We start from the raw sequence: 14,329 nt of genomic DNA on the forward strand, positions 1-14,329 counted from the left end.
AACGAGGGGGTAGGCGAAGCTGACGACCCTGACGAGGCTGACGACCTCGACAAGGGAGTAGGCGAAACTGACGACCCTGACGAGGCTGACGACCCTAACGAGGGAGTATGCGAAGCTGACGACCCTAACGAGGCTGACGACCTCGACGAGGGAGTAGGCGAAGCTGACGACCCCGACGAGGGGTAGGCGAAGCTGACGACCCTGACGAGGGGTAGGCGAAGCTGACGACCCTGACGAGGCTGACGACCCCGACGAGGGAGTAGGCGAAGCTGACGACCCTGACGAGGCTGACGACCCTAACAAGGGAGTAGGCGAAACTGACGACGCTAACGAGGCTGACGACCCCGACGAGGGAGTAGGCGAAGTTGACGTCCCTAACGTGGCCTTGCTTGGTCTCCACGTTTGCATATATAAAGAAATATCTTGCGCCCCACGCTTGGTGTTAAATAAAAAGACTCCTACAAGGAAATGATCTCGCAAAATACGTCTAAAGAGACTCCTATAAGGAAAAGACTTCTAATCCAATAAGGAGAGGTCAACCCTCTACCACTATAAAAACCCCAATACCCTCACTAACCAAGGTACGCATAATTTACCCTCTCTAACACTTTAGAGTTGTGAGAAGTTCTAACTTGACCTTCGGAGGGTATTTGGCCGGCACCACACCGGTGCTCTCTGCGAGGTCTTCTCTTTTTGTGTTGTGCAGGCGTTGTTTCGAGCACGTGAGTGCCGTGTAGCTCACTGACGATTTTTCGGTATCATCACATGTTAAATAGGGGGCTACTGAGCTTGGAGCGAGTGAGCAAGTCACTGATAGTCCCTAATTTAACAACCAATGCAGATAGGTTGGAAATTGGAACCAATGGGACCTCCACGGTGCAAGTCGGAACTATGTTGGTGTCCCCTGCATACCTGCCTTCATTACTGTATTGAATAATTTATCCTAAGTAATGAAGCGGTGAATTCTCCAAATAGTTTGAACTATTTGAGGATCAAAGAGATTGGTGCGTTTTTAAAAATCCCATTACCACTTGTCAGGTTGCATGAGATCCCTTACATATACCTTTTCACAGCCAAGAGCATGATTTTAGTGTAAAGGCTTTTGAAAAAATTTCCTATAGATATTTAGCTTTAACCAAAGGCACCCCCTTAGCATCTCTTTCAACTGTAGCTATCTATCCCAGTTTGAATAGCTAAAAATTCTATATAATGACATTTGGGTATAAATTGTGAAAGAGTAAACTATATGTACATGTTTTCTTTATTATTGAAAGAGAAAAAATAGAAAACTGTTATGAACAGGCTTCTTTCTTTTAATTAGGGAAACCCTCAACCATCTTTAAGACAAAGAATTTGTATGTGATGGGGTAATGCCTTTTTCGACTATGTAGTTTTCTGTGTTGTTGTAGTGTTGTTGCCTAGTTTGTTGCAGGTTTTGTGTTGATGTTTAGTATGTGTTATTAGTTTGCTGTATTGATTGAGCTTTTGCTCCTTTTTTAAACTCTTGTAATGCAGTCATGTGATGGCTTGTTGTAGCACCACAATAATTTTTGTGTAGGAGGATGATGTACTTTCTGATTTTGGAAAACAACAATGTTATGATGTTTGAATGTTAGTCCACTTCAAATTAATAAACTCAACACTACGTATTCAGTTAATGTTGAATGTCTCCATAGAAGAGACTAATATCTGACAACCTGATTTTGGCAAGGAAATCCAAACCTTACATTACAAATCCCAGATGATAATAAACTGTATCTTCCTTATTTCTTTCTCAAAACTTGTCAATGTGTGAGTTATAAATTATCTTCGTTGCCACTGTAGTAGGGTATTATATGAAATTTACCTTTTCTCGTTTCCAAGTATGTGAAGCCTAAAGTAGTTCTGCTTGCTGAAATTTACTTTTTGCAGTGAACATCTTGACAGCTGACAGTTTCTATGCAATTTTCTAATCAAAGTTGAGGCCTTTTTTATTTTGCTAGCATTTATCCAACAGATCAATTTTTGGATGTTTTCCTTTGACCATGAAAGTGTAAATATATATAGCATTATAATAGTGTTAAGGCACAACGTGGTTTTCATACAAGAGAAAACTCAATATTAACAGTAATGAGAGAAAGTTGAATGCGAGTACATTCTCATAGTAAAAAATAGAATAACTGAATATAAAACCACTATGCCAATGGTTTTATCCCCATGATAAAGGAGAGCTACTGAGCTTGGAGTGAGTCACTGATGGGTCCTGATTTAGCAGCCAATGTAGAGAGGTTGGAACCAATGGACGTTCTAGAGTGTCGACACCTTACCCCACGTGTTGTTGGGGTGCAAAGATAGTTCTTCCACCTTGAACTTTGTTTGCCTCAGCCCCCTTGATATGTTGGTGACACAAGTAAATGAGAATGCTTTTAATCAACCAAACTAAATTCTGCTGTATTTATCTTCTGGCCATCTGCTCTAGGTTGATCTTTTGGACGCTTTTAATCCACATTTTCATCCATATGTTGTCTATTACAACCTTGAGAATAATATAAAACATTACCAATCAAATGCACAATCACAGAAGCTGCTAATATGAATTCATATGTTACATTTATATGGCCTGTCACAAGCTGCAATTTTATAAGATTATCACAAATTATATTTTTTGGCAAGACTATGTTGCTAATTTGAATTTTAGAAGAAATAGAAAAGATATGTTTTGATTGATTTGGTGAAGGGTGGTTGGTTCAGATGAAAATTTTATTTTGAGTTCTCTATTATAATTATGCATTCTATTGGCACTTTTCCAACAAGTTCAAGTACAGAGAAAAGAGCTTAAATAGTCTTCAAAAAGTACATAGGGACAGTAGTTGGAGAATTATGAGTTTTAACAGCATGATTAAGACATTAATATGTTTGTGTTTATGGAAACAAAATATTTTGGTACGTAATATAACACATATTCAAACAATGTTCATTATATTACATTAAATATTGATTTCAAAAATAAAACCAAGTATTGGTAGATAGCATTTAAAGGGGGATGGTGAGCTTAATTCTTACAAGAATCCCAGTGACAAAAATAGGAATAAAAAAATTGAAGGAATTCTAGTTTAGGAGCATTTAACATAGCGAATGTTTAGAGTAACTTGCTTACCTGAAATTTATGAGTTCTCTCTTGGCTGCTACCAATTGCTCTCATGGGGAGAAGGGAAACATTCACCTCAATTGATTTTTTCTCCCACAAAATACAAAAGGAAACCTCCACATTAGATAAATGGAACAAAATTTAACAACATTGTATGCTAAGGTTCTTAAGAGACTATCTTGCTTGACAGATAAAAGAGAAAGTCACATGTCTCTCGTAGTAGAGGCTATTGTGATGTATCTGGTTTCCCATTCAAAAACAAAAAAAAAAAAAAAAAAAAAAAAAAAAAAAAAAAAAAAACAATTGAGGACATTCCCCATCTGAACAAAGAACCTTGTCCATATCAGTAATCAAACATGTTATATATATATATATATATATGTGTGTGTGTGTGTGTGCGCGCGCACGCGCATGCGTATTTTTTCTAGAGGGACTATTACTAGTGATAACTTCCAATCATTCTTTCATCTTCTCTTCTTGTAACTGTAAGGCCCCTAACTTTCCTTATCCTTTAAGAATTAATCTACTTGACTAGTTGCCTCCACCACTTCCATCACATCATAATAATCACTTGGTGGTAATCCAGACCCACCATCATCGAGTTGTGGCCAAATTTCTTCCCTGAAATTTCAATTCACCATTATATACCATTTGAAATATCGAATCTCACAGAATTTTAAAAGGAAAGCAAAAGTCAATCTGGATTTATATGTATCAACAAGTGAAAATTAAAAAAAATGTATTTAACCACCCCAATATATAAAGCCGTAAAAAGGTTTACACAAATTAGGAAATACAATGCTTTAATTAATCGATTGACAACAGACGTTGGTTGTCAAGAACAGGAAAAATTATGACTCAGTTCATCTTATGCCGTGATGACAGGTTTGATGTTATCTGAAGCTCAGCCTAATGATCTGGTGATTGTCCCAGCCCAAAGCAAGGATGAGCTTTGACTCTCAGAGGATGACTTAAGCATTAAATATGGGCAAGGAAAGGTGCACTTACTCAAGGAGGTGCCTTCTTTGGATTGGGCTGATGAATCCGAAAGTGGTGTAGCTTGGGATGCATTATCTATCTATCTGTCAATGGGGGATCAGAGGGTGACTTGTGGGGAAATTTAAATAATTAATTAAAAAAAAAAAAAAAAAAAACCTCATATGGCATTTTCTAAACTGAAAAGGGAAACACAACCACCATTTGATGAATCCTACAAAGGATCCTTGAAGCAACCTTTGTACCAAGGAGCTGAGAAAAAGAACTATGAAGAATACCAAGATTCCATTTTAGAGAATAAAAAATCAGAAAAGGAGACCAACTTTGAAAGTTGGACTGAATGAATTCAGAGCAACCAATGATACAGGGTATTTCTATGCCACTGCAGACAAGCTACTCACACCCACCAATGACATGCAGTTCTGGGTCTGGCTAGCCAAAGCAATTCCTCTAATACGTTAAATGTAGTTTGACTAATGATTCATACTCGGAAATAGCTATTACTAGAAATGTGAGTAATTGTTGGAGTCTTGCGTGTAACAGTTTGAGTTTGCTCAGCATAGCATTTTTCACTCTTCAGAAGAAACCAAATAGGCAGAGACAAAGGTTATAACCCAAAAAAAGAACAATATCAAGAAGAAAATAGAATCCCTTGTTTTCTAACCTCAATTTCCATGCATCTATGAAGAAAAAAAATACGAAATGAATTGACTTAATGTGTTCGTAGATGCATGTACCATAACTTCATTTATAATTTGAATACATTTATCAAGATTTTCTGACTGTTGTTCTATCCTTTTCATTAGAGGGTGATGCATAACATAACCAGATTGCAAAAAAATGACGCAGTAGCATAATCCTAAAGTCACAGATAAGCTCTACCATTGAAAGTATTAAGAGACCAAGTTCAGAAAATTTCCAAATCAGCTCTTTAGTAACTGATTCTAAGACAACTCCTAAGTGAGACTGAAATTGAAAAACTCAAGCACATGATAATCCCTAGAAAGCTCTGAAACTTTGGCTCAACTCAAAAGGGAATTACCTTCATGCAAAAGGCCAAAGTATCACCGTGCATGTTAGAAAATGCGAAATCATGATATAAAGATAACAATGAATCTGAGATAACACTTACTGTCCACTTTTTTCACATTCTAACAAATGTAAGATATGTAGAATTTACGTTGAACACATAATTGATACTAGACGAGAAAAAATCTACCAAGAATATGATGGTGTTCTGCTATAAAGCAAGATACGTCCTCTTTTATTAATAGTCAAAAATTGGGCACCAAGCCCTAGTGGTCCAGCTTCAGCAAGCTTAGTGACCTCATTTTTCCATCGAAGTTCTGAAACAACATAAAAATTTTCACTAGATTAATTAGATCCAGTATGCATATTATGCCCCATGCATTGACCCTCTATTTTCACTGCATACACATACATAATGGTTACGTAGCATTATTAAAATCAAGACCTAAAAACTCTCTTCAAAATACCAAATAAAATAGAACTCCAAAGAATGCACTTGTACATATTGTAAAACATGAAGGAAGTTCTTTCTTTAAAAAAAAAAAAAAAATTGAAAGAGTAAAAATTTCCTGTCCAAATAATGACACCAAAAGAAATGATGAAATAAATCATCTTCATAATTATATAACAAATAATGCAGGGGGCAAAAAGCATGAATTCCTTAAAAAGTGATAATCAAGTAAACCACCACCTTTAGTTGGGATTCAACTTGATTTGGTCTGATTTAGAACTTGGATCAAATTAAGCTAGAGGTTGTACTGGCTATATCTAATTCATATTTCATAGTCATTTGTTATATCATCTTTGGGTTTAAAAACCAAAAAAGATAAATAAATAAGAGCCCTCTATATTGCAGTTTCAATTTGCACCTTTAGCAACCAAGGACTGCATAATAAATCATGTACTTAAATAGCTAGATTACATGAAGGTAGTCATCATGTATACCTAGTGGCAATTGAGGCAAGCAACAGCATTTGCAGTCAAAATCAGCATCTTGATTGTTGTGGAACAACAACCTGATAGCAGTATGCCAGAGCATAATTTACAAGAAACAAATATAATTTATCGAGTAAATGAAGAGTTACAATATTTGATGAAATTAATAATGGGAAAAAGGAACATAAAAGGCATTAGGAAAAATATTAAATTATGTATCCTGTAGATTTGCATCTGGAATAAGATGATCCAAAATAGTAGGCTTATATTCCAAAATGTTATACAACAAACAGACAAAAGAAATGTTACTTTCCCTACCATTGCTTGTGATATTAAAAAAAAAAAAAAAAAAGATAATTATGATAAAATTCATATAAAAATTGAATTAAAAGCATTACAATTTTAAAAAATTAAAAAATTAAAAAAAGGAAGCAAAGGTCATACAGCAGCAAGAGTCATTTATAAATGGGAACATTTTTTTGTCCCCTTACACATGACTAATGCTATCAAGCTCTGAATTTCAAAGATAAAGTTACAATAAAAACTCAAATTAAGAAGAATACTCAATTTTCTTTTTGACAGCAAGTCATCTCAAAACAAAGTGAATTAAAAAGAACTAAAATGTTTTCACTGCTCTTGTAGCAAAAGAGTTATTCATGGAAGTTCTCAAGTCCCTAAAGTTAAAACTTAAAAGCGCCTAGCCAGGGATCTTCATTCCTAGTTGAAAGAAGAAAAACACTGCCGATGAGTTCTAACCCAAGGGTGCGTGGGTTTTTTCAAAACGTCTTGATAATGCTGTGTTTGAAGACTATACATAGAACTATGAAATGAATGGAACTTAAAACTCAGCTCAAGTTTTAGAGGTCTCAAACGATAAGAGATCTAAAGACATGAAGTTAATGTTGCAAAATTTGTGACACTCAGAATGTGACACTTAGAATGTGTGTGTATTCATTAGTCTCAAAGTCAATCAAGATTCTCGCTAAAACAAAACAGAGAGAGAGAGAGAAAGAGATTTAAAGTTGAGTTGGGCTAGAGTATAATGTCCCAAGTTAAGCCCATTTATGTCCAGACCTTAAATGGATAGTATTGGCCCACACTATTCTTTATTATTCTTCTATAATTGAAAATTTAAGGTGTCACGCCCTCTCTCTCTCTCTCTCTCTCTCTCTCTCTCTCTCTTAATAAAACTAAAAATTTCAATAAGAAAGATTGGCCAACTTGAACTAGAGCTATAAGTGTGGAGAGATATCTTTCATCCACATTGATAGATTTGTGACATAAATAGCATGCTCTATGACATGAATAGCATGTCCACACTAAAACAAAACAGAGAGAGAGAGAGAGAGAGAGAGATTTAAAGTTGAGTTGGGCTAGAGTATAAGAGAGAGATTTAAAGTTGAGTTGGGCTAGAGTATAATGTCCCAAGTTAAGCCCAATTATGTCCAAACCTTAAATGGATAATATGGGCCCACGCTATTCTTTATTATTCTTCTGTAATTGAAAATTTAAGGTGTCACACCATCTCTTTTTTTTTTTATTTTTTTATTTTTTTTATAAATAAAACTAAATATTTCAATAAGAAAAGATTGGCTAATAATTATGGCATGTATTTTACTGATATATTTGCATTTAATGGCTTTGATTATAGCTAAAAATTATATATATTTTTTTACATTTTCCTATAAATTTTGAAAGAATAAACTATATATGTATGTTTTCTTTATTCATCCAAAGAATAAACAACCTAGGAAACTGTTCGAACTAGTTCTTTGTTCTAATTGGGGAGTTTCTCCAACTGTTTTAAAGATTAAGATGTTGTATCTAGTGTGGTGCAGTCAAAACTATTTTATTTAGTTTTTTGTGTTGCTGCAGTATTGTTGCCTAGTTTGTTGCGAGTTTTGTTTCGATGTTTGGTTGGTAACTGTTGTTGGTTTGGTGGGTTGAAGCAACTTTTGCTGCTTGTTCCATCCATTTCAATTAGAGATGTTTCATCAAATTAGTTCTGGATATATTACATTTTGTATAGATAAGGATGCGAGCATATACTCTTTTCATTGATGAATGGTAAAGATCGTTCGTTAAAATTCGACAAATGCTGAGGGAGTTGTTCATTTGGTTTACTGGGTGCAAATTTAATGTGCTGTTTTTTGTTTGGTTGTCTGATTTCAAGAGTTTGCATTCTCAATTAATGTGAAGGCGTTAATGCCACGGGTGAGGATTTTACTAGTAGTATCACCATCTGAGAAAGTAGAAAGCAGAAAGTAGTAGTGGAAGGGAAAATATTGATCTCTTGGTTGGGGTCTAAGATGTTGGTTCGATGATTTTTACCAATCGCTTTAATAGTTTGGAACCAAAGGACTTCTTATTTCTAGCATCACTAATTCTTCTCCAGTTTCAAATTCCATTTTAAAGTGCTAAAATCTTCATTAGAGTATCTGATGTTGAATCTTAGGCTTGTAGATAGGAATTCAATAATTTCCAAAGAAACTTCAAAAGAGGTATTTTGATGTTTTGATAGACATCTAAGAAAACTATTTTTTAAAAAAAATAAAAAAGAGATAAGCTAGGTACTAGCTGATGCAAAATTTGAAGGCCATATGTTTAGACGTTGATTGTTGCTCATTTGTTGGACCAAACAAGACAACAGTAGATATACTTGCTCTCGGCACTACCTTGCCACATCATAGACCTTATTCTAGCCCTCTCTCCGCCAAATTAAAATACCACGGGATCACCAATGTTGGAGCTTATGAACTGGTATCTGTACCATCTTCGAGGACTACAATTTATTTGTAAAACTTCTCTAACACCCACCCTACCTTTTCAATGTTTTCATGGAGCTGAACATGGTGCAGAAAGGTTACCCCCAAAAAAATTACTCCTATCTTCTTTTAGAAATGTGAACACAACCATCTCCTAACCCATTCATTTTTTTTTTCCCTACAATGTTCTCATTTGGGATTTCCAAGAACCCCCATCCACATTTAATGAGATTGCTTCAATCCTAAACTTGTCAAGTATCAAATTACGGAAGCCTTGTCACGAATTACGAAAGCTACTGAATATGGATTTCTGTATATATGGCATGTCACAAATTGCAATTTTCAATAATAGCACAAATTATATTATTTGGTAAGTCAATGTTAATAATTTGACTTTTAAAAGAAACCGATAATTAAACAGCTCTTGGTTCATTTGGATACCAATTGGGCAGTTTGAATGAAAATAAGATTGCATGGGCACATGATTATCATGTTTTCAATAAGAGGATATCTCATGAGACCACACTCTCACAACATATATATTTCACGCAACAATTTTAAAAAGGAAAGCTTCGCTACTATCCTTGCTTGAGTTATCTTTTGCATTACCTAGTAGAACATGTAACAAGCTAAGTTTGATTAATAGACAGTTTATGTGGGGCGTTAAGAGTGAAAAATAATAATAATAATTCACTGTACAAGATCTCACCTATTTCACTCAAAATTGAGAGAATCCAATTTTGTTTTTGAAATTTGACAATGTAATAATTGTTCGTTATTTAAAATTTTTAATGATATGATGCTTAATACACTTTTAAATTAATAATATTTAATATGAATAATGAAATAGATCTATTTCAAATTAGTAAACTTATTTAGGTAAGATGAAGTTATTGGGCCAAAGAAAAGAAGGTGGGCATTGGTCTTTATTTAGCTAAACCTAGAAACCTTGCTTCCATGTAGGATTGTGCACGGACCAATTTGACTTGTGGATGAGCCTTAAATGATAACAGCCCCTTTTAAATAAGGGATGTTAAATGGGCAGCGATGAATGGCTATTTACTGAACTTTTGGGCTGATTCTTTGGGCCTTCCATCTGCCTAGTAGGAGTTACATTGAATCTTATTACTGTTGGTGTATGGGCATGACAAATTCGTTGTACTCTTAGAATTGTCTTTCTCGTCACGGCTCTGTAAATTTGTTGTGTTCATGATAATAATAGCATTCTAGTGGGAGATAGTCCATCGAGAATGGGCATGCAAGTGCCTAGTAATGTTTGCCCTCTATACAATTCCCCTCCAGAAACAATGGTCCATAGTCTTAAGTTTGAGAATTGGGATTCTTTGGAGGGTTCTATTTCCGATGGATTTGTGGTCAATTACGGTTTGGTTGAATGACAATCGCTTGTGCAATAACAAACTTGGTCCTGTCTTGTGAAAGACGAATGTTATTTATAAAATTTTTAAGATAAAAATGCCCACATACTTCCTAAACTTTAAGATAGTGGCCATTACACTCACAGAACTTTTATTTTGACTAATTTACTTCTTGAAGTCTACACATATACCAAATCCTCTGTTAGTCTGTTGTTAACAGAGTATATGCACGTGAGACATACGTGGTTTTAAAATACCAAAATAAAACATCTGAGAAGAAGAGAAACGTTTTGAGTGAGAGAGGCAATCGATTAGAAGTTAGAACCATCGTAGCATGAACACCCTTTCCAAATAACAATAAATATCAAAAAATTTAGTTAGTTGTCACGTTTCAAAACAATGCTGAAAAGTAGCATCTCGAGTGTTTAAAACTTGAGTTTCAAGAAAAAACTCAAGTTTTTAAGTCTCGATTTGTAAGCGGATGGGTCTGATGTGGAAAAAATCCACGTGGAAATCGAGTTTTAAAAACTCAAGTTCCATAAATTACAGGAAAACGCCGCTATAGGGCTTTAAAACGTCACTATAGGACTTAAAAACACCACTATAGGGCTTCTTGAACCTGGTACGGGGTGATCATACTTATAAAAAAAAATTTTGCAGGAAAACGCCGCTATAGGGATTAAAAACGGCACTATAGGACTTAAAAACGCCACTATAGGTACTTGAGTTTCTAAAACTCGAGATCTATGTGGCATTTTCAGTACAACTCATCCAGCAAACACTCACAAAGCGAGTCTTTGGGACTCGAGTTTTAATATGGATCTCGAGTTTCTAAAACTCAAGATGCTACTTTCCATTATTCTTTCAAACATTTCCTAACTTACTACATAGTTGCCCCTCACACTGCTAGTCTGCCCATTCCCCCTCGTAGCATCCCTCCCTCCACGCTGGAAGTCTTTGTCCCACCATCCATGGTACTACCGCGCTGTTCAACTGCATTTATGGATTTCTTATTTGATAGCCACCATGTTACTGATATTTGCACTACAAAGATTTTTTAATATGTGTTAGTTTCAAAGACTCTATTTTCTTACAATGAAGTTTGATTTACAAGTTTGGAGTGTCAGACTTCACTGATAATTTAACTTTCAAGCATTGTGTGGCCTGTGGACAAATTCCTCGGGAGATGTAATCATCTAACCCAGTAGCGAAGTCCTCCATATATTTTAACAATCTTTACCAACCTAGCAAAGAAAACTACCAAAACTCACGAATCCAATTCTAGATTCCAACAACACAAACAATTATTCCACCGAATTCATCTCAAAACCCAGAATTTTTTTTTTTTTTTTGTGTAAAAAAAAATAGTGAAAGATGAAACTATATTTCTATCTATTATTTATTTTTTTTTTTGCTGAAATATTTCTATCTCTTAGTTATACATGAAAAAACATGGCTGAAAGTTCAATTAGTCTGAAAAACACTAATGAATGGTTAGAGCCCCAATTTCAAAATTAACCAACACAAGCTTATACCCAAACAATAGATGTGCGGAATAATAGGTACAAGCAAAAACTTAAACAAATAAATAACTCAACACCATAATTAATCACAACACAGCAGCAATTAAAAGGCAAGAGTAAGGGTTAGAGAAATGCAAACACAAAAATAATACTGGCACGTGTTATCGAAGAGGAAACCGAATAACTCAGCCGAAAACCTCTCCGCCGCCCTCTAAGTGGTAAAATGATCCATTAGAGAATAAAGTTGAGATACACGAATAGCAATAGACCTTCCAAGCCTAAGCTACCCAATGCACCTAAACCCTCCAAGCTTCTTGCTCCAACAAGATTAAGCCTAACCGTGTCTTCTCTAACTTTCTGGATCCCACAATAAGCCCATTGCATCAACCAAGTAAATTGGTCATCTCTGAACTACTTCTCAAGCACCAAAATACCTCCTCACTGATTTAGGTACGGTGAGATAAGGATTTGGCTAATGAACCTTTCAAGGGTATGTCAATGGAGAGGGTAAGCGTAGAGGAATTTGGAGAATCAAAAGTCTAAGATTGTGGATAAGTCAATCTTGGTTTTCTTTAAGGCTTCTCTCTCAAAATTCTCTCTAGAAGCTCTCTACATTTCGTAGGTATAAGGGTATTTATAGTAGAGTACATGAGGAATGTGAAAAGTCATTTTTCTTGCAAAACAAGGCATTCTGGCGACTCACTCTCGCGACGAGGATGAGTCGTGAGTTAATTGCCAGGCCAAATTGTACTTTTTGTCCTATAGTGCTCCAGCTGTCGTGACCCTTCAGCTTCCTGCATGCTTCACACGTGTGACATTTTGGCAAGTTTCCAATCACGAGTCACTCACGAGATCTAGTCACGAGAATCCTCTAAATGCTCACATACTTGAATTTCTTCACACTCTCTCACGCACAACCCTTACATTATTCTCACCTAAATGCAGGGTATCTAATTGTTGAAATACAAGCAAATTTGGTACGGAATAAAGCCAACACATGGTTGAATAAATTCAACCTTACAATGGCCAAAATGGCCAAGTACCACTTTTTGCTAAAATATATAGTGTTTTACCACTCTTTTGAAATTCGAGTTAAGGGAAATCATGTTTGCCATGAAACTCAAGTTCCAAGAACTCAAGTTCCATAAAATAAGTCCCTTGTTAACAAAACTTGAGCTCTTCAAGCTCAAGTTCTTCAAAAAATTGAACCAAACTTTATGTCAACCAAGCTTGGATATCAAGCATAGGGAAATGTGAGGACCTAGGTAGTGTTGTAGGAGAGTGTAAAAGTCTAACTTTGTTGTGTGTGTGTAAAAGTCTACCTACTTGTCTCAGCGTAGGAGCACTCAGATTTCCATAAGCAAAAGTGGTGTACCTTTGGTGAATTAATTTTTTGTCAATGAAAGTGTCTTTGTTCATGTGTTTTAGTCAGAGATAAGTAGTTAAAAGCCTAGTAAGGGTCTGTTTGAATACCATTTATTGTTGAAAACTGAAAACTAAAAAGACTGTAGCAAAATAATATTTAAATATGTGAATAGTATCGTGGGATCCAGTTTTAAAGTTGATTTTGTCAAATTCTGTACTTGCGAGTCACATGAATAATGCACGGGACCCACTGTTTAAACGCAAACGCAGACGTGAGTTTGGATTTTAGCTGTATCCAAACTCACGCTAGGAGACAAAACATATTTATCATGGAGCGTATTGTATTTTCCTATAAAAACGTTTATGTCAAATTTTCAAAGAACTTGAGTTTTTGAAACTCGAGTTTTATGTGAAACTTGATTTTCATAAATTCGAGTTTCAAAAAGGTGATAAATTGTTAAATATTTTTAAATAGAGGTAAAACACTATATATTTTAACAAACAGTGATATTTGGCCATTTTGGCTTGAGATAACATTAAAAAAATCTACCGTATGCAATGTTTATAGTGATTAAACATTTAGTCCACCTTTGAAAAATAAAGTGCACATGGACTAAATTCAGTGGCAGAGTCAGGATTTGAATTGGGGAGGGGGGGGGGCAAAATTTATATATGATATACGCACTTACACAAATTTATGTGAATATATAATATTTGAGACCAATTTGAAAAATTAAAAGTTATTCATTTAAATACTAAGTGATATTTAATGTAATTATACCCAAAAAAAAAAATCTACAAACAAAAAAAGCTTATTCATAATATTGTATTTATCTATTGAGATATTTCTAACATGAGTGATCTATTTTTTATAATAATAAAAAAAATTAGAGCCAAAACTCAAGTTATGAATGAAACTATCAGTAGTTAGATAGATACTGAGTGTAATATATGTGAATTTCTATTATTTTGGTTAATGTGTTCCCATAAAATGTTCAAATTATAAAATGATAGGGACAAACTAAAAAAATTTCAGTGCAAGGCATGCAAGTGGAGAACTTAGGCCCTGTTTGGATTTTTTTTTTCATCACTCATCACTCATCACTCAATTTTCATCATTTATCACTCATTACTCATCACTCATCACTCATCACTTAAAATACCCCATCACTTTACATGAAGTCTGTTTGGCACTATCACTCAACTTGTCAT

The 14,329-nt window shown here is 35.0% G+C and overlaps 1 protein-coding gene and 1 long non-coding RNA gene across 7 annotated transcripts in view; one reads left to right on the plus strand and one right to left on the minus strand.

The window, feature by feature from the left end:
- Positions 1 to 14,329, plus strand: part of LOC126694257 (disease resistance protein RPM1-like) — a 214,486-nt gene that overhangs the window by 53,556 nt on the left and 146,601 nt on the right. The gene's annotated exons all lie outside the window — the stretch shown is intronic.
- Positions 2,076 to 3,371, minus strand: LOC126697895 (uncharacterized). The gene is made up of 2 exons (XR_007646280.1): positions 3,137 to 3,371; positions 2,076 to 2,515 (listed from the first exon to the last, which is right to left on the minus strand). It is a non-coding gene; the product is annotated as an uncharacterized LOC126697895 (long non-coding RNA).

This window comes from Quercus robur, chromosome 8, assembly GCF_932294415.1.
Source record: "Quercus robur chromosome 8, dhQueRobu3.1, whole genome shotgun sequence".
Classification (NCBI taxonomy): Eukaryota; Viridiplantae; Streptophyta; class Magnoliopsida; order Fagales; family Fagaceae; genus Quercus; species Quercus robur.